Source organism: Mirounga angustirostris, unplaced genomic scaffold (assembly GCF_029215605.1).
Source record: "Mirounga angustirostris isolate CCGP_5_RB_7025 unplaced genomic scaffold, mMirAng1.0.hap1 SCAF_8, whole genome shotgun sequence".
In the NCBI taxonomy this organism is placed as follows: Eukaryota; Metazoa; Chordata; class Mammalia; order Carnivora; family Phocidae; genus Mirounga; species Mirounga angustirostris.
In genome coordinates, this window is record NW_026991716.1 from 101,966,195 (window position 1) to 101,990,990 (window position 24,796).

The following is a 24,796-nucleotide window of genomic DNA, read 5'->3' on the forward strand; positions in this document are numbered from 1 at the left end:
TAAAAATGGAAAGATTAAAAAAAAGATCGAAAGTAAAGAATGGAATAGTAAATTGGAAAGCCACTAAAGAAAAAGAGCTGTGGATATATTTGATAAAAACTTTAAGACAAAAATTTTACTTAGTGATGAGAAAGCCTACTACCTATTGGTTAAAGGTATAGTTAATCAAAAATTAAACAATCCTAAGCATGTAAACACCTCATAGTATAGATTCAAGATCGATAACATAAAAATTGATACATTGAAGTGGGAGATTTTAATGTGACTCAATAACTCATATATCAAGAAATACTGTAAAGTATGTTTGCTAATTTTATTTTTCTGAAGAAACAACTTTTGACTTGGATAATACTTCCTATATGTCTTTGCTTTCTATTTCATTATTTTCTCTACTTGTCCTTTACTATCCCCCTTTTTAAAATTTTTTTAAAGACTTTTTTTTAAAGATTTTATTTATTTATTTGACAGAGAGAGACACAGCAAGAGAGGGAACACAAGCAGGGGGAGTGGGAGAGGGAGAAGCAGGCTTCCTGCTGAGCAGGGAGCCTGATGTGGGGCTGGATCCCAGGACCCTGGGATCATGACCGAGCTGAAGGTAGACTCTTAACGACTGAGCCACCGAGGCGCCCCTATCCCCCTTTTTTAAAGATTGTATTTATTTATTTATTTGACAGAGAGAGAGAGCATAAGCTGGGAAGGAGGTGTGGGGGATGGTCAGCAGGCAGAGGGAGAAGCAGGCTCCTGCTGAGCAAGGAGCCTGATGTGGGCTCCATCCCAGGACCCTGGGATCATGAACTGAGCTGACTTAGCCACCCACGTGCCCCTATTAATCCCTTTCTTATTCTTTGTTTGGCCTTATGAAATTCCATAGAGTACAGATTAAACCCAAGACATTAATAAACCCAACATTAAAAACCAATTTGTAAACAATTAAGAGGTAATTGGATGTAGGTGCTCTATATTGTTTTGAAATGACACTGTTGTTTTCATATATAGAATAAGCACTATGCACAAAAACATTTGTAGCAAAACTATACTTTTATAGACTTAAAAAGCCTTATAAAGTAAAATCACCTTGATGGTACTTTTTCATGACCAAATTTAATTCTTAAAGATCATTGGACTCTGAGAAACAAACTGAGGGTTCTAGAGGGGAGGGAGGTGGGGGGATGGGTTAGCCTGGTGATGGGTATTAAAGAGGGCACGTACTGAATGGAGCACTGAGTGTTATATGCAAACACTGGATCATGGAACACTACATCAAAAACTAATGATGTAATGTATGGTGATTAACATAACATAATAAAAAATAATAAAATAAAATAAAATAAAAAATAATAAAAAGAGATCATTACAGTGAAACTTAGGTAATTCTCATGATTCTTCTGTTCAAATTAATCAACTAAAGCCTCTTACTGGTTTGGTTTTTTGTTTTGTTTTGTTTTTTAATGTTCCCCCTGGAAGGATTTCTCTTTGGTCTGATTCTAACACTTTGAACACCTTTCTCAAAATCTATTTCAAAGTAAGAGAAACTGCATGGTGGAGATTGCTGCAATCCATCATGGGAGCTCCAGATGTCTTGAAATACCACCAGCAGTGAAGATCTTTATTTTCTGAAGCTTGCTAGGGGGCTTTGAAACCCATGACAGATAGCAAATGATTGGATGACATGTGTTTGTATATTTTGTGGTCACAATTGAAGCTAAAATTCCACTCTGAAGTTAAGGTTAGAGGTGAATTCCACCTGGATAGTTGAGAGCCATTAGTGATGACAGAGGGTGGCAGTGTCAGAGCAGAATTTTTCATGGTGTTAAGACATGCACGGAAGAAGAGATTGCTTTTTAGGGAAAAATTGGTAGTGTTGAAATAACAACACTAAGAGTAAAAAGCAGTGCTCAGTAGTGGCCATCAAGAAACACTCATTTTAAAATATATCCTTGGAATCCAAAGCATGTTCTTTCTGATAAGCTCTCATTACCTAGAATCCCAACCTGGTTAACTCGAGAAGAGCCAACCTAGCTAGAGATGCTCTCCTGGAATAGGGCTCAGTAGGCCTATCGTCTACAAACCACGCTGTAATTAATTGGATTTTAACAGGAGCATTTTGCAAATTACTGTAAATCTATCCTCTCTGCATATTCTTCTGTTTCTTTTCTTTTGTGGGTTTTTAAAAATAATTTCTTTGAATTCCTTCTTTCAAGGAAGAAGTAAAAATATTCTCTATTCTTTATGCTTTTGTTCCTTTTCCTAATCTTTCAGCAATCAGGAAGCAGAGAGAAATTTATTGCTCTCTTCACCTATCTTAGAACGGATCTTTCAGCAAAGACCTTTGTAGAACTGCTAATGGACCAGCATATGGCTTATCCTAGTTATTGGTTCCAGTTCCTCTGGGTTATTTAGAAATCACCAATTTCTGGCAGTTTTCTAGAATGTGATGTTTTCCCAACAAAGCAGAGAACAGCCATAACATAACATATACCATGAGAGGATCGCCCTACAGAGTAAATGTAACATGACCATATATCCCGGCTTGCCTATGACTGTGCCATATTACGTCCCATGTCCTGGAATAATTATTAAGAACATGACTCTCAAAAGTGTTTCTAGATGACAGGGTACCTGGCTCTAACAGGCATGGATCAGAATTTCTGGAAAGCCAGTCCAAGCGGTTTCCCAGGCTTTACCACAGTATGGAAACACTCCCAGCTACTCTGTTAAAGGGGAATAACATGTTAAGTAAAGCCTTCTCTCATCAGTACCCAGAGACCATGCTCTGAGTGGGCAACAAATGCACCCAGTCCCCTCTCCCTGCTTCTCCTCACTAGTCCTCCCATAGAAAGAGTATTCTGCACTCAAATTTCTAGGGAGGTGTACAGCAGGAACTGTTTCTGGAGTCTTTCAGGGTCAGGACATTGAATTAGTGAAAAAGAGTACATGCCATATCTGTATTTTTAAAAAGGGGGGGATTAGATGAAAACATGGACACTTTCACAGGTGATGTTATAACTAAAACCTGTTGTGGGTTTGAATTTCAATCCATATCCTCAGATTTGGAGGAAATAACACATCTTCATGTTTTCTGTGACTCTATTTTAGCTTTAGCTACCACGGTGAGGAAGAAAAAAACCTCACCTCAGTTGTACTTGGGGCTCTCCCATATGCTTAGAGCTATGCCCCGGTTCTAAGATCTTTTCCAGTGTCAAAAATGGCAGAGGTTACATGGTCATAGTCATGGGTAACCAGGAAATGTAGTTTCCACTGAATTACCTGTTGTCCTGTCTGCATGGCTCTTCCTTGGCCAACAGCTCTCAGCAACTTCTGGTGCCATGCTTGGGGTACAGTTATATTCTTTCAGTTGCTTACAGACCTCACTTCCTAGACGCACCAGTGATAGCATTAGCAAGAGGCAGAACCAGAATCCTCACTGCTCCGAAACCCAGGGTTGTTTCTTTTCTTTTCCTACTTCTTCCCAGCCCGGGAGGAACTTCTTTCTTGCTTCGGGCAGGAAGTAAGTGCTACTTTTTCCCTCTGGTGATCCAAAGACTCTGCATACACTAAAAACATCCTTCTTCCTTTTACCTCTTCTACAAATTAACCCTACTAAAGTTTTAAGCTTTGGGTAAATAAAAGCCGGAACAATTCGCAAGTTAATTCTGCACTGGCCCTGCTACTTTCCCCCCAACCAAGGTAATAAAACAAACAGCATAAGTGGAAGGAATAAGAAAAGATACAGGGAGAGAAAAAAGAATCTCAAAATAGTAGCTAGCCACAAAAGCCAAGAGGAAATGAAAATCAAATAAAATAAACAAATACTTCATATAGTAAGTTTGATGTAGATGCTTCAGGGAAGCATTCCTTGACTACCATAGGAGTACCCTTTATGGTTTCAGGTAGTACCCTATTTTTGTCAGTGATTTACTAGAATTGTTTAACACAGAAGTGACAAACAGGCAGACTGCAGGCCAACTCTGGACTATCGATGGTATTGTGTTTGGCCCACACAATGTTTATAAAAATTTGAATTCATTGGGAACATTTTAAAAAGTGAGGACAGTTCACATAAAAGTGTGGATTTCCAGCTTCTATTGAAAATCAGACCTGGCAACTGGGGGTTTTCCTGGCTGACAGCAACAATCCCATAATTTAATCCAAGTTTGTCTGCCCTTGACACAGAAAAGCCAGTGACTGAGATACCCAATATGCAGCAAGGAAAAGGTTTATTCAAGAAGCAGCCAAATGAGGTGATGGGAGAGCAAGCCTCAAATCTACCTTCCTGAAGGAGGAAGGAAATTTAAAGGCAAATGAAAAGAGGTCTGGATAAAAAGCTGCAGTTGTATTTATTAGTCCTGCTAACCCCTTGATTACCAGTTTCAATCCCCACTCTCTTTTAATCATTCCTCATTTTTGAGGGAATTGGGATGATGATCGCTCTAGTCGCTTCTGCCGAGATGGGTAGGGATCAGGGTTAGAGGAATGAACCCTTCTGTACTCATCTAGAAATATTCTTTTGTTCCATGTTGAAACTCAACATTCTGCATTACCAAGATTTTTGTACTTTCGTTAATAGTTCTTGTACAACATTTTATAACCCTAGTAAGACTGACCGAATTCCTCAGGGAATCCTAAGAACCAGTCTGAGTCTAGGACCCTAGGGGAGCCTTGTTATAACCAAGTATCTTGTTTTCTCATTTTGTAATATATGTGCAGTATGATGAATTAGCTACTACACAAACATCTCTTTGTTCTGCTAAAATATAATAGAGAGCAATTATATTATCTAAAACTACTCTGGCCAGAAAGTCTAAGGCTTTTTATTGTGCTCCAGCCATTTAAACGTTCATATTTCCAAGGGAAATATTTATATAGGTCAGAGGTTATTTGTTACTTTTTGATTGATTTCTTCAGACCAGTTCTCCTAAATCGTAGTTTCAGGTCTGTCAGAGGCTCGCTGGTCCGAGCAGGGTTCTTTTTGATTTTCTCCTTGCTGACAGGTATAGGGAACCTGTGGATTCTCCTGGAACCAGCTTAATTTTAGTGTGGTGAGTCCATGGCTTAATTCCGTTTAGTTTCACTGAAGAATGGGTGGTCAGTAGTAATAACTCAAGGTCCTATCCAATGAGGTTGGAGTTGGTCCTCTGGGTGCTTGCTCTTCTAGATCTTTAATAACACCAAGTCTCCAGGACCCAGGTGGTATAATGGCACATCTGTGGGGTACATCAGCTTGTGGGAAGCAAACTTCTATAACAGAGTATTTCCCAAAGATTGAACACACTGAAAATATCCAGTTCCCTAACGTAAGCACCATCAGGAACTCCTAATTCATGAAAAGAATGTCAAAAGGGTCTTCCATATAATATTTCAGAGAGGCTTAGACCAAGTCCACTTCTAGGGGCCATTCTTACCCAAAGCAAGGCAACCAGCAAGGCTTTTTCCCAAGTTAAGTTGACTACTTGACAGTGTTTTGACAACTATGAGGCCTTCTCTGAATGGCATGGAAAAGCTTCAATCCAACTTGTAAATGTATCTACAAATACTAGCATATAATGAAGATTACCTATTCTGGCATATGGTAAAGTCTATCTGCCAGTCTTTGGTAGGTTGGGTGCCTCTAATTTGTATACCCTTGAAAACTGGTGTGGCCCAGTCTTAGGACTGTTTAGCACCTATGTCACATTTTTTGGACTATCTTTTGAACAGTTCTCTGAAGATTGGGACCCATGATATATTTTTGGATCCACTGAAGAGTGGTGTCTTACCTATAATGGGTGCTTTGGTGAATATGACTAGTTATTTTTTTCTGTAAGATGCTCTGGAATAAGGATTATTTCTTGTTCATTATATTTCCAGCCAACTTTAGTGCCAACATGGTGTCCAAATCCCCTTTCTTTAGCTCTTTTCAGTGTCTGGTACGAAAGCCATTCCAGAGGGCTTTAGAGTCTTTGTACTGTGGGTCCCAACTGTTCCCTTGAGCAAACAGTCCAATTTCTGATATCCTCAGCAGTGGACAGTAGCTAATGGGTCACCACTGCATCCAGCAATTTCTTGTCCTTGATCCATAAAACAACTCCTGTCCAGACCAGCTCAAGATCTGGATTTTCCAATGGCAGATCCATCAAATCAAAACAGCTGGAATAAACTTGTGGTGGTGATCTTTTTGAGTGGCCCATACAGCAACAGGCAAACATGAGCTATTTTGGCAATCTTCTCTGAAGTTTACCTCAAGTTCTCTGGCTTCAGTTTGCAGGGCTTTGGGAAAAAAGAACAGTTTTACTTCCCAAGACTGGGAGAAAATTAGAAACCTTAGTTGGAGACTCATAGCCAGATATTTGAGGAAATCAGAAAAATTCAGGGTCCAGCCCAGTTTTATAGGTGAACAATAAATACTCAAAGATAGCTGATCAGGGGTAGAATCTAACATTCACAAAAGGGGTTACCGAAACATAATCTCTCTAAAATCACCCTCATTTCCACCAAGGATAGCCAAATTAATACTGATTCATTTATAAAATAAGTCCAGTCTTAACAAACTTGGCCTAATATTTATATAAATGTGGCAAGAATAGTGATTGACCGTATCGGTTGTTTGTTTGGTTTTTTTTATCTGCTTTGCTGGAACTTTTCATAAGATATTTTGGATTGAACTTTTAACAGCTCAAGGCTAAGAAGCTAAGCCAAATACTTGCCATCAGACTTCACCTACAAAACCTTTAGATTTGGGTAATTCTTCTCTTTTTGAGTTCCCCAGAATATCCTGAGGTTCCTGCACCTGCCAGAAAGGGACTTTTTTTTTTTACTCACCTGGTAAAGCTACAGCTTACGCTGTAAGCAAGATACCAGGCCAGTTTTCCCGAGGGGCTTCAATGACTCCATAAAGTCAAGCTTAGTTCCTTAAAGCTGTCCGGTCATATCTGATTCTGTGCATGTCTCCCTCAAATAGGACATTGCAGTCAAAGCTCTTGGTAATAGAACCCGTTTCCACTTGTGGTGTAAGGAAAATAGATTCTCACTGAACTTGTGCAAATAAATACATTGCCATGAAAATATAAGGTTACTCAGAGAGTTTCTGAACTCTGGAGGGATCAGGTAGCGAGAAAAAAATAAATGTTTCATATTTGTTTACAAAGGAATATTTAAGTCATGGAGAGCTTAAGAGAAAAAGTTTCCTCAAATCTTGAAGAGCAAACATTAGAGAACCAGGAGTATTTCAAACACGAGTCATAAAAAATTATAATCATCTTCTGCAGTTCATTCAGTCTCATGTTACTGATTCTAGCTCTATTTGAATGCAGTTTTCCCATTAGTTCCAAAAATTCTTAGTTTGAAGATCGTAAAGGTATTAGAGACCTGTATTTGTCATTACAGTGCAGTTGACAAGGAAATTCTGTGTCACTTCAATAATTAGAATTACAAATGAGGGCAATAAACCAGGATATATCAAAACCTTAGGAATTTTATATAATTTCTGGAACAGAGCATTCACCCATAAAATATAACTAAGAAAAGTTTATCATCACTTCTTTGACAGTGCTTTCCATATAATTTGACATACCAAATAAATAAAGCCTGATTATTCAAAAAGATTTCACTTAGAAGTTGAATTTGGGAAGGTTGTCAGAAATATCAGAAAGTTTTAAAGCACATAAATAGGGTTACAGATAGAAAATCAAATTCTGGTCTTACACTGGTGTAAAATTATTTGGTGTAAAATATTAAAACTCATTCATTCCAATAAGATGAATTTTTAAAAAATTATGCAGTTCCTCCTTTTTTCCTCCCTATCATATACTTACTGAGACAAAGACATACAGGGCACCACCTGGATCTGAGTTCTTGTGGTAATGCTATGATGTGCTGACCAGAATCCCCATCAGAAAAGAGGGATCTTAGCTGTAGGGATTCTGCCAACAGCTCTCATGTCTCAGATGCCATTAGGGATCACCTTGCCAAGGTCATTCCCTCTTCCCAGATGGTCGCATCCAAGGACTGTTCAATATGAGGGTGTAAAAGTCTAGACCTTTTGCCCCAATTTCTGATGGTCCTAAAAGGTAATCTAACCTTTGGAACTTTTCAGAGAATCAGCTAAGGCTTCTGTTGATATTATATCCTTGCTCAACTTTTGCCTAATCTCTCTTTCTTACTCTCCCTTCTCTTCCCCTGGTGGTGATCACTCTCTAATAAGCTTCTGTCCATACTAATCTTCATAATCTTAGTCCGGACCATGCACAAAATTCCTTTCCCAAAATTCCTTTCTCACAAATCTTCTACAACTTTCCTTTTTACATTTAGATTTTGTCCTGAGTTTTCCCACTTCAAATGATTAGTCTAACTTTCCTTGCATATGGAGTTATTTCCAATAGTTTTAATTACATTTATTAGAATTCTTCCTAAAATTTTTTCCCTAAAAAAACAAAACAAATGAACAAAGTAGAAACAGACTCATAAATACAAAGGACAGATTGGTGCTAGAAAGACAAGTGCCATATGATTTTTTTTCTTTTCTGACAAATTTTGTAATGGAGATAACACAAACTTTCCTGACTTTTAGTAAATAGAGACAGAAGAGTTCTACATCTAATGCTGACAACTTTAAAAATACTCATTTTAATTAATTAAGCCCACAACCTTAAATTGGCTTTAATATAAAATATTTTCCCAGATCATATGAACTTGAAAAACACTTGGGTTAGTTTCCATTTTTCTGAATTTTAGAATGCCCAGTTCTTACAAGTGCTTGCCTTTAAACCAACTAAATAGAACTTTTACAAATTAATTTTAATGATACCATCCAGAGGTAGAGAAAATGTCTCACATTTACAACGTACATGGACACACATACAAATACACAAACAAGAAGCAAGCAAAATCTTATGGCCTTTGTTTTACTAATATTTGTGGGGAGGATATTAAAGGCTCAATTTCCAAATATCTCCCTTTTATAAAACAAATATAATGCAGGATGGTATTATGATTTATGAATCTGTTAATTAGTCATTTTTCTCCAGAGTCTAATGAGTATTTTGGCCAACCAGTGTTAGCCAAAAAAGATCACTTTTTTTCCTTTTCATAGGTTCGTAACTAAACGTGGCCCAATTTTGGAGAATATAGACCAAAGGGCTGCACGTGGAACTTGATTTGTCATTTCCCATTTTCCAGTAGAACAGTCAGTTTTACTCAAAAGCTGCAGCAACAAACGAAATGAAGCCCAAAGTACCTCTTGTGAGGATCAGTTCCTCCCCAAAAGTTGGGGCTTCACCGACTGAACCAAATCTCTTCCTAGTTTCTAGTTCCTCTCTAAAAGTCAGAGCTTTGCCAACTGAACCAAACAGCTTCTTAGCCAACCTTTTCTTAATCAAGCCAGAAAAGGAGGATAAGGGAACCAAACTTCCTTATTTGGAGGCAACTGAATGGGAGGAAGAAATCTGAGAGAGCCAAGGCAAATGGGAAAAAGAAATACATGCCTTTACACGTGAAGCACTCAAATGTCAAGAGACATCTGGCCAAACCCAAACCCAAACCCATTTCCTTGCCAAAAGAGTTAAATTAAGCCCCAAGAGTTGGTGGCATCCAGTCAGAGTGGGGCCCTAGGGACAGTCCCTGGGACAAAGAGCCTAGGCAGTTGCTTGGACTCGTCACGGGACTCCCATTACCAGCTGGCATAGATGAAACACAGGCAAAGAGCTCTTGGCTGGCTCACCAAATTTATAATTGAACTCATATTTGTCTGCCCAGCATGCAGTGAAGTCAGTCACTGAGACACTGAGTATAGAGCAAGGAAAGGGTGTATTCAAGAGGCCACCAAAGGAGGAGAGGAGAGCAAACCTCAAGTCTGCCTTCCTGAAGGAGGAGAGTCAGGAATATTTAAAGGCCAACAGAAAGAGGTCTAAGTAAAAAGTTTCAGTGGTACTTATTAGTCTGCTTCCGGCCTTAGGACCCCCATTAACCCTTTGGTCACTGGTTTCAGTCCCAAGAAGTGAACTGTGGCTCGCCACCTAAGCAAGATAGGCACCTTCCCTCCAGCCACAATCTATCAGCTACTTATTTTGGTGGGCATTTGAGTTTGTGAACCCCGCTCTGAGTTTGTATGTTTTAAGCTCTGTGATGTCAAAGATAGGGTCTCTTTTGTTCATTATGACAAACACAGTGTCTAGCATGTATTAGGACTCAACACATATGTCTAGAATGAATAGATTCAAATCCTGACTCCCTCCCCTGCAAAAACCCATACCATTTAATTTGTATTCAACTCTGCTTTATCCCCCTCTCCACCTACAAGGATTTGATGTGTTAACATGACAACTTTATTCTGCCACTCATCTGCAGGATATAATGTCTATCGGCATAAGTTTTATCCTCAGCGGTCTCATGCCAGGGGACAGAAACCAGAGGATATAGTCACATGGCCTTCTTGGCCCCTCCCCGAGTCACCTTATCCAGAGCCAGAATTGCTTTCCAGACGCACACACGTGCACACACCTCCACCACCACCATCACCACCACCATATGCCCGGGCTATACCTGGAGTTACTTTCAATGCATGTTTAATGATACTCTCCCCATCAAGAATCTGAGCTCCAGGAGAGGAGAAAGAATTCCTATTCCATTGTACTCCCAAGCCCAACACAGAAATATGTGAATGTAAATACAAGCGCAGCAGCCCCTCTTATTTAAATCCAGATCATTCTCAGGAGTACAGTTCCAGGGCATCAAAATATACTCTGTTCCAGCTCCCTTTCTCTTCTTACCCAGTGCCCGAAGCTGCTTTGCAAAGGCCTCTTCCTGTTGGACCATCGACATCACTCTTTTTACCAGTCTCCAGCTTTCTCTTTTTTAACTATTCCTACAAAAATAGAAGTATTCCATATGAACTAAATTTACTGTGAAAGAGTCTGCCTGGTTTTCAGATGCTAAGTACGCATTTTAACTGTTCGTGCATTAATCCGATAAACACTTGTTGAGTTGCTGTCATTGGCAAAGGTACCAAGCTAGGTGCTAGGGATAGAGAGGTGACTGAGGCGGGCAGCCCGCATCCTCTAAAGGAGGCCACAGTGGTCTGTCTTGGGGGACATGAAGAACTCGGAGAACTCTCCCCACAACCCAAATAAAGGTACAACTTTTCCTGTCTGGTGAACTGCTAAGGGCTTATGACAAGTTTCCTAGACAACTTGAACCAAAGCCAGCTTCCCAGGGCTGGGGACTATCTGCTAACACTGGCATGGGCACATATTTTCTATAGACTCCCATTTCCCTCCAGACATCCCCCCCTTTTCCCATATCAATCCCATTATTTCTGTCCGGCTGTCTCTCTCCTTCCATCTCAACCAGCTGCCTTTTGGAAAGATCTCATTTTCTCCTGAGGTGTACAAGTTGAGATTTGTTCACTGTCCCCGCTCTCTATCACTGAGCAAAATCTGTTAAATGAGATAATTTATGTACCAACACCCTGCACAAGGCAGGCACGTGAATGTTACCTCTCTTCTCTCTCCTTCCTCGAAATGCCAACGCTGAAAATGCTTTTCTGTCAAATGGCGCATTCGCAGTCTGAGAGCCTGTTTTTGTTTCCTTTTCTTTCTCCCTCTCCATCTTTGCTGAGACTGACAAGTGTTCCAATTAATGCCAAACCCCTTCCCCTAGATAAGGAAAAAAAAAAAAAAGAGGCCTGGGAGAAACTATAACCAATTCATGAAGTCGGTTTTCTGCGCAAATAAAAGAAACAACAGAAAGAAGCTGAGTTTTGTCTGTATTATTTCACCTTTTACTCACAAAGCCTTTCTTCAGTGATAACAGAGTTTACACTTTGCTCGGCTTGGGGTTTGTCCTTGACAGCTCCTACATCAGGTTTCCCCTATTATCCATGTGGGTAGCTGAGGGACTTCTCCGGAGGCTGAGATCAAACGGCTCTCTGAAGAGCGATGTGTGAACCAAGCCCACAGCCCATTCAAAGTACAGATCCTGATGAGTCATTTCAATTTTAGGAAGCATATTAATCTAAAAGGTGTCTGAGCCAGAAAACAGAATTTTCTCAACTGAGAGTTAAAAATAATCTTTGTTCCAGACAAGAGAGAAACTCCTCTCCTTCTGGCATATAAATCATGTGCCCGCTCCACTGGGGAAGACACCTACTCAAGAGCGCTGTCTCTTGTCAGACACAGAGCTATTTCAAGAATAACAGCATAAATTCCTAGTGCCCAGTTCCACTGGGACCACAACGTAATGTATTTAACTCACATTCTGTTGAGTCATTGATCTGCGCTTACCAAAGAATTTGATACTGGATCTGATTGCTTCAGTGTGCGTGACTCTCCTTAACTTAAGCAATAATGAAACAGCATCACTTAGAACTTGATGCCCACTCACAGGTTCAGTGGGAGATGGGCTGCTCTCGACACCAGCTGGCCCTCAACACCAGCTGGCCCTCAATAAAATGATTCAGTCTCTCCTGGGGGTGGCACTTCTGAGTCGCAGCAAATCCTTTCCCACTTGTTAGGATTCCCCTGTCTTTCAACCTGTCTTCATTTATTCAAATCCAGCCAAAGAAAATCGTAGTGCGGGCAAAACTATACTTCTGGTTGAAATTCCTGAGGTTTATTGGAGCATTGGTAACTCATTAGCACGTAGGAAAAAAGTTCTCAGCATGCCTTAGTTATTTTGCCTAGTAGTTCAGTTAGCTGTGTGCCCTCTTTTTTCCCTCTTTTTTTTTTTCCTTTTCCTTTCTTTATTTGCTTCCCCTTTTCTCCTTTCCTTTTCTTTTCATTAGGAAACCTAAGATAGATCTTTGACTCTCTGAGTTGTCTGCAAACTAAATGATATGAGAAACTGATAATGTTAGAATCTTGCTCTTTAAAAAAATCAGGGAACCTTTGTGCTGCCTTTATAGCAAAATACATGAATGAAAAGGAGGTTCTACCTTATTATGAAGTTATTTTTCCCACGTTGAGCTTGGAAAGTACAGAGGATCAGACCAACTCCACTATCTCTGAGATTAAGTCAAAGATTCCCTATCTGATCCCGGTATTATATTAATAGGGTGAAAGAGGATTCAGGAAAATATAGAACTCTGAGCTTATAAAAATCCATCTCCCGAGGCTTTGGCCTGAATAAAGACCATGGCCTGAGGCCCAAACTGTACTCAACCCTTAGAAATGCCCTTGTAACAATTCAGGGTTGAATTTTTAAGACTTTAAGTTGTCTGCTTTCAGAGGGAAGAAGGCAGGGGGAAAAAAAAAAAACCTACTTTACATTTGAAAAGCTCACTTTCTGAACCGGCTGGTTCCCCACGGGGAGAGCCTTAGATGGGGCTCGCAGTGGATTTGTAAAGGCATCACTCTCATAAACTTGCAGACAAGATAAATGCTGCTTTAAATCTGATGCCTCTGCTTTATCTTAAAATCTGTAAGTTGGTGGAAGTTATGTAAAATTTACAGAGGAAAAAAAATTTCCTTTTATTTGCTTTTAATAAGCAATTCTTATAGATATTCTTCCTCTGAAACACTTTCCCTTATTCAATTGACTCGAGGACTTTTTAGCCCTATGGTAAATGTAAATGGCAAGAAATGCTGTAATCATCTTCCCCATTCACTCGGACAATTACATCAGCTTGAAATTCAATTGTGCAATCTGTGAAGGCAAGCATCCTTTGTTTTTTGCAAGAATAGCTTTCTGGATTCGATGGAATTCAGATTTCAAACAAGGTGAATTATGCAATTGCTCCCAGGTAGTCTAGCTTCCCTTTATACTGCTTACTTCATGCACTTAGGCAGAAGTTTCAAATCTTGGGATTTTATGTCACAGAAGTAAAATGACCATAATTTTTTTCTTTCAAACTAGAGACAGTTTTGAGAATGAAAGGGGCCCCATTATTCGTGTGGAGACAACAGGCAGAAAACAGGACTGTCCTGACCTAATTTATATGAGGGATTGAGTTTTTAATTCTGAAAATAAATTAGTACAAGATTAAAATGTTCTTGCTTATCCACTGCAGTTTTTATTTTTTTTTAAGATTTTATTTATTTATTTGACAGAGAGACACAGCGAGAGAGGAACACAAGCAGGGGGAGTGGGAGAGGGAGAAGCAGGCTTCCCACGGAGCAGGGAACCTGATGCGGGGCTCGATCCCAGGATGCTGGGATCATGACCTGAGCCGAAGGCAGACACCCAACGACTGAGCCACCCAGGCACCCCTCCACTCCCAATTTTTAAAAATGCATTTTCCTCATGTAGGTATAATTTATTCTAGAAAAATGAGAAAATACTTTTAAGCATATAGAAGAATTAAATACGGTTTCATCCCCCAAAATAATCCCTGTTATTACCTTGATGTATATCATTCCATCACAAGTTGACATATTTTGGGGTAGTGTTCCTGAATGCCATCTATCCATACATACAGATATGCGTTCACATATACATATATATGTACATATATACCTACATTTTTATTTACATTTTTATAGAAGGTAAACTCATACTGTGCATGTAACTCATACTGGGCATATAGTTCTGCAACTTGCCTTGTTCTGTGTCAATAAATATTCTTTTGTAGCAACAACTTTTAAGGCTATGTAGCATTTCATTATATGAATGTACCATAATTTATTTAAGCAATTGCCATATTAAAGGATACATCTTAAAGAGTATAAAATTCTGATTCCCATACAAATTTTGAATGAACACATGTCAAAGATTTTATCTCATCAATTCATAAAGAACTTATAAAGTATTACAACTAGTTCAAAAAGACCTCAAAGTATCTCACATTTTGAGTATAAAGTATACTAAGATAAATTTACAAATGAATGCAAAACTGATCAATATCCACAGTGAAATAGTCAATTGCATTCCCGCAGACACAATATATATTTCTATGGACAGGAATTATTTGCCTTTCTATCCGTTTCCTACAAGTGCACTTCTATACAGAGTCGTATGCAAACACAAATAATGGCGCACATAGCTGGTTCCTTACAATCCCATTGTTGGGTCAAATTAAAATAATAAATTGTACTGTGAACACATCTTGACTACTAAATCCCTGTTTTCTATAATTTTTAAATTTAGAATGCAATGACTGGTTCAAAATGCACAGTTTTGTGGTTGGTGGGGTGGAGAATTACCAACATTTAAGATTTTGGATACATTGTGGCAACCCTCCAGAAAGACTGTACCCCTCACACTCTCACAGTGTAGGTGAGCTCCAGGTCCCCCAAATCATCTCCAAAAGTAATATTTTTATATATTGCTTCAATTCGTGATGGCGACTGTGGGTTTAAGACACCTCATAAAATATGTCTGTTCCAACTCCTTTCTCTTTCTCATCCAAACATCTCTTTTATAGCATTCTGGAACCACACCTCCAACATGCCTGTTCTGTTTTGAAAGGCCCCTGGACAGTAAGAGCTACGGCTTGCTAGATATGATCTATTTTCTTCTGCATCAATTTTACTTTCCACCTTGGGCTTCTGGGCATCTTCTTTGGTGTTAGGTTAAAGCAGTCCCTAGCTGCTGTTTAAAGATTGGGAAGTTGAGCACAGGGACTCTGTCCATGGTGCTCATGGCTAGAACCTTGGTGCCACTTGCCCTGGTAATACTTTTTTCTCCCACGTTCCTCCTCTTCCCTTGGCTCTTCGATGGTTAGGACACCAGTCTGCAGCCCATGAAAGGGTAACAAAATTGCCCTTGTTTACGTAATTCCACCACCTCTTGTTTCTGTGTGATTGGAGGAATTGGGGGCTTGGCATTAAGTACAGAAATTGTGATGGGAAGTGATTGTTCATTTTCCCCACAAATGAATGGATACCAGGGCAACTGCTTTTGTTTATTTCTTGGGTTTTTTTTTCTTTCTCAAATGCTTGATAACATTTTCATGGCAATTTGGCCTTCCTAAAGTGGGCTTATTTGAACAAATGTCAAAATTTGTTGGCAATCCGTGAGTTAGACTCCATCCCAGTGTCTTTCACCATCTACTATGTTAAAATGAAGGGAACCAGGTTTAAATTACTATCAAGGTTAGTCTTAAAGCAGTAAAGAATGAAAAGCAAAATGGGAAAATAAAGTAAGAGTTTAGTTGGCTCCTTTAAGTTGGGTCATCAGGGAAGTCCTCTCCAAGGAGATGACATTTGAGCCGAGACCTCAGTGTTGAGTTCTAGAGAAAATGCTAGTAAGAGGCCCAGAGGATTTACATTTCTATTACAAATTGTGTGTAGGAACCCAATGAAGCAAAAACTTTGAACTAACTTCCTTGAAGAAAGAGAGACCATTGTTCCCACCTGCGGCTAATTGATTTCTGGCAAACCGCATTCAACAAAAGGCAGCCCAGCTGCTCCCACACGGTAGCCAGGATCTCTCTACAGGATTATGAGTTTTCGTGTTCACTGCTGTTCACTCCTGAGCTTGCCATGTCTCCAAGCACCCTTTCACCCTATTTATGCAGGAGCCAACTGTTGTCTGAAATTCCTAGGGCTCTGAGGACAGTGTTGATCTAGAGTAAAGCACAGCTCCTTTGAGCAGTGCCCTCCTAGTTGTTAGCACTCTGCTATCAAAAGTCATCTGAATGAATGAATGAATGAATGAATGAATGAATGAATGAAGCCAAATGCACAAGATGCCCCACCTCTGAGCTGCCTCTCTGGAAGTCAAGGTAGGATCTTACAAACTGAGAACCCACACAACCTCTGCTGTATGTAGGTCGCCCAAGTGTCTTTTCTTCACTCCATTCTCTCACCTTTCAGAAGGGTGCCTCAAATCTCCTTGGTGCTTTAGTCTAACCATCTCCCTCTGAGGACTCATTTTGTGTTCGACAAATATCTGAGGTCATTGGAGTGAAGCCTTGCTCTGTGAAGGGGAAGGAACCATGCTGTTGGGAGGGATATGTCTGTTTCCTGCCAAGCCTCATAAGCAAGCCTGTTCACAGAGAGATGTTAGAAGAGAAATAAGTGCAAACTCTCTGGTACTCCTAACTGAATACCCATGTAATTCAAATTGTGCTATGGAAACCGTACTATGTGAGAACATGCTGTTTCTATCCAATTAATTTAGAGCCATTCATTTCTTCATTCATTTGTGTAGCAAATCGGCATTTAGGCAACAGTGCAGGTGGTGGGGCAATGTAGTAGCAAGCAGGATTGACAAGGTCCCCGCCTTCCTGCAGGATTATATGCCAGTGGGGAAGACAAGTCAGCAGGGTAATTGCTAATAATAATAAACATCATAAAGGGAATAAACTGGGAGATGATATAGACAGTAACAATGGGGAAAGATGGTCAGAGGAGATGTCATGGAGGAAGTGACCCTTGAGATGAAATCCAAGGTGTCAGGGAGTGAATCATGGGGACAGGCAGGGAAGAACAACTCAGCAGAGGGAACAGAGGACACAAAGGTGAGAAGGGGAGGAGGGTACTGAGTGGACTTGAGGAAGAGGCCGGTGTTACAGCAGCATCATAAGGCAGGGAACTGGTGGAACAAGATGGAAGATGCAGAGGTAGGCAGGGGCCAGGTCATGTGAAGACAGAACAAAGGGTCATGCAAGTTGTGGAAGCTTTTTATTTTGGAGAAAGTTACGATCAAATTTGCCTTTTGAAAAAGTCACTCTTCCTTCTGATAATGGTTGGACAAATGAAGCATATTCTCAATTCTTAACTGCTAGAAAATTTCTATTTTCATTTTCTAAAATATTCAGGAACTTGTAGATGTGAGCCTAGATGTGCCCTCGGAGGTGACTTAACTGCTAAATGGATAGTCATGAAGCTACTGAAATCTGTTGAGTGGTCTGGGACTCTTCCTCTGATGCATAATGAAGATGAGCACTTTTTCGTATGTGTATTGCTTGTGTGGGTATCTTCTTTTGTGAAATGCCTGTTTAAGCCTTCTGTCCATTGTTCTATTGCGTGTTGTCCATTTCCTATTGATTTGTTGTTCTTTACATATTGTGGGTACAAGCCTATGTCATGTATTTATTCCTGAATAAAAAACTACCTCCAAAGTTAGTGGTTTAGAACAATGAATGCGCTATTTGCTTGTGATTCTGTGGGTTATCGACTTGGGCTGGGCACACCTGTGCTTGATATTGTGACTGAAGATATCTTAAGGCTCTATAGAAGCTAGACAGTCTAAGATGGGCCTACTCACATGTCTGAATGTTGGCTGCAGCACCTCTGTTCTCCTCTGTGGTTTCTCCAGTGGGCTGACTTGGGCTTGTTCATATTGCAGATTTAAGGTTCCAAACACAGACAAAAAAGTGCAAACCTCAATGCACAAACATTGTTCAAAACTTTACTTGTGTCATATTTGCTAATGACCCATTGGCCAAGGCAAATCCCCCAACCAGTCAAGAGCTTATGTTGAAGGGACTATGTAAGGATGTACACAGGAAAGCATGATTCTTTGAGGGCCATTGTTGAAACAATATACCACAACCTACCACCAAGTCCTTTGTCTATTTTCAAAATGCAGAATTAGAAGAATCTTTTCATTACATCATCCGTTGACCAGCTGAATTAAGGCTCCTTGAGAGCGAAGGACAGAAGGTAAGAGGGTCCAAAGAGCAAAGGATCTCATGAATAGTGTGAGGCTGACAGAAAGCCACACTGGAGTGCCCCAAGAGAGAGGAGCTTGACAAGGGGCTAGTCTCTCCCCTCTGCTTCTTTTGTCAGAGGTGAGAGACTTGGGCTTTGCTTTGGCTTCTGCAACATCCAGGGAGCCCCAGAAGATGTTTCTTTTTTTTTCTGATGCAGCTTTACCTGCATTCCCCATCCTCCATAAAGGAGGAACACCTCTGGCGAGGCAGCTCAGAGGACATTGCAAACCCATGTGCAGGAGTTCCTAAGGAGGGTGTGAGCTCACGGGCAGCTTCTGGTAGAGAAAGATGTCTGTGCTGTTAACTGAAAGTAAAGCAACACTTTAAAAAGCCACCACCCACAACAACAACAAAAACCAATTTAAAGATGGGCAAAGGACTTGAATAGACATTTCTCTAAAGAAAATGCACAAATAGACAATAAGCATGTGAAAAGACTAAACTCATTAGTCATTAGGGAAATGCAAATCAAAACCACAGTGATTTACCACTTTACACCTATTAGGATGACTATAATAAAACAACAACAACAAAATGAAATGACAAGTGCTGGTGAGGGTATGGGTACATTGGAACCCTCACACACTGCTGGTGCCACCATAAAATGGTGCAGCCACTGTGGGGAATAGCTATTCCTCAAGAATTTAAACACAGAATTACCATATAACTCAGCAATTCTACTCCTGGGTGTATATCCAAGGGAATGAAAAGCAGGGATTCAAATGGATATTTGTATGCCAGTGTTCATGATAACATCATTCACAATAACCAAAGGTAGAAACAAAATGTAGTATATATGTACAATGGAATATTATTCAGTGATTAAAAATAAATTAAATTTTGATATAGGCTAAAACAGGGATGGACCTTAAAGACATTATGTTAAGTGAAAGAAGCCAGACACAGACAGACAAATATTGTATGATCCCACCTACATTATTAGGTACCTAGAGTAGGCAAATTCATAGAGACAACAAGTAGAATAGAAGTTGCCAGGGACTGGGGGGAGGGGAGAATGGGGAGTTACTGTTTAATAGATACAGAGTTTATGTAGGAGATGATGATAAAATTTTGGGTATAGATAGTGGTGATGGTTACACAACGTCATGAATATATTTGATGTCCTTTAATGAATAATGAATTGTGCACTTTAACAAATGGTTAAAATGATTGATACTATGTTGTGTATATTTTACCACAATAAAAAAAAACCCACAACTCTTTCCTGCCCCCCCAACTCTTTGATTCCTTTTTCTCCATATTTAATGGCCTGTCTTTTACACTATTTTCTCTAACGTTTTTTGGTTATTTTATGTCAACCTGCTATCTTTATTTATTTTTAAGATTTTATTTATTTATTTGAGAGAGAGAGAGCATGAGCAGGGGGGTGGGTGGCGGGGAGGGGCAGAGGGAGAAGCAGACTCCCAGCTGAGCAGGGAGCCCGATGTGATGCGGGGGCTCAACCCCAGGACCCAGAGATCATGACCTGAGCTGAAGGCAGACGCTTAACTGACTGAGCCACCCAGACACTCCCAACATGCTATCTTTAGAAACATTTTTGACAAGGGGCTAATTTTGGTGAAAGTACTTAGGGGCCATACTCTCTAAGCTCACTTCTGCTACCTGTGACTTATCACCAGAAGGCATCATCTCAGACATTTCTTTAGAGAAATGTCTATTCAACCTCAGTGCAGAGCCACCAGCCCACAAACATTTTGACATGAAATCAAACTGAGAAGTTATGAATTCTCATTATTCATATATAATGAATGGATATATTCCATACAATAATGAATATATTTTTCTATTCAAAATTATAGAAAGCCTTTTGGATTCCTATATCACATGTAAGAATGATGAGGCTACTCTAACCTTAGATTTCTGTATGTTTTTACAACAGAAAAAAAATCCATCAAGTTTTGAAAATCCTTTTACTCTGATGTCCACTACTTTTTCTACACTGCCTTTGAGTAGAAGAGTATACTTCAGGTGTGTCTAGAGAAACACAGACTTTGTTTTGTTGTTCATGTATCACAGTGGCTCAGAACTACAGGAGAGGACTCTTAAGTCATATTCTGCAGAACATATCTCCTTGTAATTTATTATATAGAAATATTTTAAAGGGATTATTTCTTAAAATCAATCAACTAGGGGCGCCTGGGTGGCTCAGTCGTTAAGCGTCTGCCTTCAGCTCAGGTCATGATCCCAGGGTCCTGGGATCGAGCCCCGCATCGGACTCCCTGCTCTGCGGGAAGCCTGCTTCTCCCTCTCCCACTCCCCCTGCTTGTGTTCCCTCTCTCGCTGTCTCTCTCTGTCAAATAAATAAATAAAATCTTTTAAAAAAAAATCAATCAACTAACCTATCAACCAAACTGACTCATACATGAACCCTAAGAAACTGATTTATATCAAATGTGTTCTTTTATTTTAACATATAATTTAGGAATTGTTATTTTGATTAATTGGTCCCATCATTCCTTTCTTATAATTATAAAAGGAACAAATGCTTCCTACAGTCCCTTCTGAGGTCTATGCTTAAATTTTATGGTCATACATTTCTCCTTACTTTTACAACCTACTTTTGCCTAGGCTTATCCTTAATACAAACATCGATTCAAGTATTTTTCTCATTTTACCCATTTGTTGAGCCTACCACAGAGTGTGAGCAATGCTCATAAAATAATGACAAATGATTTTGCAATTTCCTTTGACCAAGACATTTATTGTTTGGTATTGTGGATTAAATCATTCTTTGATTTCTTTATAAATCTTTGTTAAATTATGGGAGTTCAAACTTGTGAAGAGAAATTTATTTTAAAATAACCCTTTTATTAGTTAGACTGCACCAACTTGTAAGCAATCGTAAGTGCTTTTTAATTACAAAAGCAATTCATGCTTATTAAAGAGAAACTGAAAAATACCTGTAACTAGAAGGAAAAAATACCCATTGTGCCATCACTTAACCTCAAACACCTCTGTTAATGTTTTGATGTCATTTTTAGAGGCTTTCAATACTTAAGTATTTATGCTTTTATTTAATATAATTGAAGTCATGCTGTGTTTACAATGTTCACACCTGATTTTTGTACCCTTACTATTCCATCATAGGCATTTTTACATTGTTTTACAAAGCTTTCTACAAGTACTTTTTAAAAACTACTAAATATTCTAACAAGTAGATGTATTGAAATTTACCTCTGAATTGGGCAATAAAGTGTTTAGATGCCCAGAATTTTGAAAACTAAGTCTATTAAATATTAATATTATTGTAGGAGCCAGAACCCATTCCCCCACCCTTTGGTAGCCATGACATTTTAGAAGTCTTGATAATTTAAAAAAACAAAAACAAAAACACTGACCCCTGGACAACAAAGTAATAAAATTACCTTAAATAATCTTAAAGAGTTTATAAACTCATAGTGTCCCTGGTTCTATGAGAGTCCAGCATCGTCTTATCCTAGTTTTCACAAATATTTTATATTACACCTTACGCTAACTTTCCCAGACTCTTCTCAATTATGCCCTCCAGCGTCATCCATATGACAAAAAAGAACAGAAGTGATTTCTGGTTCTACCTTTCCAAAAGTATCATCTGTATCTTTGCTATGCTTAAACTAAGTAATAGCAATGACAATTTCAGTAGCCTGCTGTAATACTAACTTAAATTTATTTACCTCTCAGTGGAAACAGTAACAGTGGTATTCTAAGACACTCCATTGGAACAAGTAAAAGAACAAAAGGACCCCAATTATGCAAATATGTGCTCTTCCACCTTGAAAAGGTTGGCTGAACATGGGAGAAAATGGCAGGCTTATAGTTTTCTGCCTGAGTTATTAGTTCTCCTTATAATTAAAATCAGACCTAATTATGATTATTACTATTATTCTTCAACAATTTTCAGCAGTTGAAAATTATCCACGGATATATTCAGATGTTCATATCCTTCATTTCTAATCCCTTTTGAAGACACTTTTCCCTGTTAAGATGTTACCACCTGATTTTTGGAAAATCTTGTTTGGAGTACTTAACCAATAGGGACTCTTATGATGACAAGTGACCAAACAAACAAACAAACAAACAAAACCTGACTGGAGAAACGGAAAGGTAGTGCTGGTTTCACATAGCTTGACCTGTCTCAAATTAGGCATCAGGATCCAATTTTCCATTTCTAGATCTCTTCACTCTGGCTTCCCCTGAGTCTGACCCACACTCAAATGAGTTTTGTTTTTTTTTATCCCCATGTGATTATAAGAAATCTATCTCAATTTCAGATTCCAGCCTTCCAACTTTCAGGTTCAGGCATTTGGGGTAAAAACAATGCTTCCTCCTGGCCACTCAAGTAGAAACCCAGTATTTCTCTTGATTCTGTTTAGGTTATGTATCCAACCCTAACTCAAGCATTTTGGTAAGTGTAAAGTTACATGCTGAACAAAAGTATTTTGCTACCAAGGCAAAAAGTTCTCCACTTTCTCAAACGAGAGTTTTAGTGTATTTTTCTCTCTCTTCATCATTGCATAACTCAGTGTACTGGAGGTGTAGAAAGCTTATCATTCAGAGAAAAGTTGCCTTCAAGAGTTGTCTTAGTTTCACTGAGAAGACTGCTCACTACTCAGGGATATTTGACCTAGATCTAAATGTATATTCCAAGTTTAACAGTCACAACAGCAATTTCAGCATTGGACTTTAAAGAAAACTGTAACCTGATAACTAGATGAGACATTTAGTAGTTTCCTTTGTGCAGGGAGAGTGAATGAATTTTATTTAGACACAGACATTTTTGTAATTGTAAAGAAGCAAAGAGGATATGTAAGGATAGATGGATGTTGAGAGCATGAAAGTAGATGACAATAGACATGTGAGATTCAGGCCCAACATCAGATATCCCTCTCTCCTTAATTCATCCTTCTCTTTTCTTGGACAATGTATTCAGGAGAAGTAATCTAACACCAAAAAATGTACAGGAGTCAAGTGATTCAGAATGGGAGATGGAGAGATCAGCCAGGATCCTAGCATAACAGTTTAGAGGAGAAACACTGCAAGACTTGACTGGAGTCAACATATGACAGTTATAGAGGTGGTGATTGGAGCAGAGAAAATAATGAGAGGATGAGTAGGGATTCAAAATTGACAAGCCAAGAAAGAGGGAAGAGTCAAAAATGGTTCTGAAGTTTTGCTTGGCACCATTAACACGAATTGGGAGAACAATAGGAAGAAGGTATTTTCAGGACAAGAGATAATTGAGTTCAGTTTTGAAAAAATAGATCCACTTGTTTACAACACATCCTTTTGGATACTTAGGGGGCAGTTGGTTATGTTGGTGCAGGGGGTAATGCAATTTGTTAGAATCACACAGAACCACTCAAATTGCAGGCTCAAGCTTTGTGCAAGCCCTTTGGAGCACAATGGCCACGTCTGTGGTTTGGTCATTCCTGGCATATGGTAGATATTAAATAGATGTATTTGTTCAACCCACATGTAGCAGATATTTGTTCCATGCCAGTCAACATCCCCTGCCCTCCATTTTAGCCAGATTATCCCTTATTTTCTTCAGGGAAATAAGCTCTTTTTCCTATGTATGCATTTTTTCTGCAACTTTACTCAAGGCACCCCTTCTTCCTCCGACCAAGACCTGGGCATGTGATCCAAGTGTTGTAGGCCAGTGTTTCTTTTTCTCCCAAGTTTTGACTCTTAAGTGGAATGAGGCACACTCTTAAAACAGTTGGTCTTGATTTGCTCCAGCAATGGAATATTAAAAAGACTATTTGTTTGTTCCAGAAGTCCTGTTTCCTTAAGGACTTGTTTTAAACCTGGTTCTTCAGCCGTCCAACAATTGCCTTTTCTACTTGAAACCATGGCTGGGATCTGTTGCTTTCAATTATAAAAATCTTGACACAGAAATCATCATGTAGCTAGCAGTCATCCACACTCTCCCAGCAGCACTATTCCAAAGCATTCAGGACAATAATTAATCTAGTTTTCTTATATAAGTATATACCATAAGTAACCTTGGAAAATCTCATGTTCAAACACCATTTATACTAGGAAGTAATCATACCTAACCTGGATCTTGCCTATAAAAAGGTAAAACCATGAGTGCTCAAGAAAACACTTAGAGATGGAATACCCCACGACATTATTATAAACACACTAATACAAGTTAAGGCAAGTCCGATGCATCTGGGCATCTGTTTTAAACTCAGCAACACATAAGGATTCACTCCAGTTCTG

General features: G+C 39.2%; 1 protein-coding gene and 1 long non-coding RNA gene across 3 annotated transcripts in view; one reads left to right on the forward strand and one right to left on the reverse strand.

The window, feature by feature from the left end:
* Positions 1 to 24,796, forward strand: part of SLC35F1 (solute carrier family 35 member F1) — a 386,351-nt gene that overhangs the window by 264,392 nt on the left and 97,163 nt on the right. The window lies entirely within an intron of this gene.
* On the reverse strand, positions 10,739 to 12,044 carry LOC135365499 (uncharacterized). The gene is made up of 3 exons (XR_010413438.1): positions 11,750 to 12,044; positions 11,469 to 11,627; positions 10,739 to 10,837 (listed from the first exon to the last, which is right to left on the reverse strand). It is a non-coding gene; the product is annotated as an uncharacterized LOC135365499 (long non-coding RNA).